This window comes from Rhagoletis zephyria, unplaced genomic scaffold (genome assembly GCF_001687245.7).
Source record: "Rhagoletis zephyria isolate East Lansing unplaced genomic scaffold, Rhagoletis_zephyria_1.1 Rzeph_scaffold_15349, whole genome shotgun sequence".
NCBI classification, from domain to species: domain Eukaryota; kingdom Metazoa; phylum Arthropoda; class Insecta; order Diptera; family Tephritidae; genus Rhagoletis; species Rhagoletis zephyria.
In genome coordinates, this window is record NW_016172416.1 from 1 (window position 1) to 1,877 (window position 1,877).

General features: G+C 32.4%; 1 long non-coding RNA gene across 1 annotated transcript; it reads left to right on the forward strand.

The window, feature by feature from the left end:
- The first annotated feature begins 51 nt into the window (after positions 1-51).
- On the forward strand, positions 52-1,494 carry LOC108378980 (uncharacterized). Its single transcript, XR_001849446.1, has 2 exons — positions 52-106; positions 1,350-1,494. It is a non-coding gene; the product is annotated as an uncharacterized LOC108378980 (long non-coding RNA).
- Positions 1,495-1,877: the final 383 nt, after the last annotated feature.

Below are 1,877 nucleotides of genomic sequence, written 5' to 3' on the forward strand. Positions count from 1 at the left end.
TATATGAGTGCATCACTACTGATGATAGTGGCAGTATCAATAACGATGCCTTTCGCTGGCAGATAGCTCATCAACTATAGCAACTGATGTCGTTGAATGTTGAAAGGTAAATTGCTTATAACATCAGACAGCGCGTGATTTATTGACATTTGGACCATGTCCGGGGGGAGGGGTACGCAAATCGGGGACGTATTAGATATTAGCGCTTAACAAAATCGTCAGCTATCAGCAGTTGCATTTTCCACCGCTGTTAAGTCAGCTTTAAATGTCATATTTCCTTCTGCGTAGAGTTGCATAAACTGATATTCATGAAGCAGGCACACCAGGGCGTATACGAGCCCTGCAGCTGGCGCTTATATAACTTAGAAATGGTAGTATATACTGAACTGGGGCAAATTTACTCATATTTATTTATAGCAGTTGATTAGAAGTTTGTTTTTACTTTGTTTATTATTTATTTCCAGCAATGTTGTTTTTGTTGGTTTTCGTTGATAATTTTGAAATACACCCACATGTTTGCGATGTTGTGTGATTTTATGCTTTCACGCTTTGCTGATTTTGAAAATTATATACTCAAGGTTAACTAACCATGATGTGGGTAAGCCCACGCCCTTACAAAACTACACAGCGTGCGTATTTATGAAGACACAGATAAATATTTACAATTGTTATTGTGTTAATACCAATGAATTTGAATTACTTTTCATAACCATAAATGAGTGAGCAAAGCATAATTATGGATAGAGGTTTGGTCACTGAATGGCTAATTTTCACTAGAAGGAAGAGTAGTAATAAAGTTGTGGAATTTTATTTCAAATTTGAAATGTTGTAGAGTTTGTCCAAAAAAGTTATGAATTATGAAAACTGCACAGTACATATGTGGCCTTGAGAGCCAGAGTAGCCTAATTGAAATTTAAATAAAAATGCATGTACGGCTTGAAATGCATTAATAGCATCGAATCGGTAATATCTAGACGCACGTGCATTTCGTTTTCTTTTACTAAAATAAAATTTCATCACCTGTGTAGGTGCAAGTAAGTTTCAGTAAAAGACAGTGGTTGTTACTTCAGAAATATTTATTTAAGGATGCGATATCTTCTTAAACAGGAGGCAAAATTATCCAAGGATATTCATGAGCTTACTTAAGCCTCTCTCTATTGATACCCATATTAATATATTTTTTTATATTGTTTAATAATTTTATTTGGAATAAAAGAAAAATATTTTTGAAATAAAAATCTCTTAAACGTCTTTGGATTTCGCATTGTGAATTGGAAAATATTCGTATTTGAAATATATGTTTCTGCACTGTAAATTTAAATATCTTCCTTAACTTTATTTACTTTCAGCTAATAAATCAATAATCTTCGGTCAAACCAAAAAGTACCGTCAAGGCATATCCCCCAACAAATCAAACTTTCAAAGAAACATCACGTTAAACGTATTCTTACACAAACCTTTATATACTAAATATGTATGCTGGCGAAATAAAATTACAAAAAAAAATCACAAACCATATTCCTTCCAAACAATCTTGCACACAACTTCAGACAGCAAAAAAGGTCACCTTATTGTAAGTGTTTAACTAGCATATATGAAAGAAAGAATTAAAATCAATGATAAAGTGAAAGAAATCAATTGATAAAATGAAACTAATAACATTGTAAGGGAAATCTCAAATTTTGAATCGATGCCAAAAAAATGCCCAAGCACATAAACTTAATTTTAGGTCGTAGATTCCAACAATCTGAATAAGAAATATAGCAAATTAAAGGTAAAGAAATTCGTCGCCATAAACGAAATTTACTTCATTTTTCGACAAGTTTAGCGGCTTCTGAGAAGTTTATTAATCATTCCAGATTTTTTTAACGGAAAAG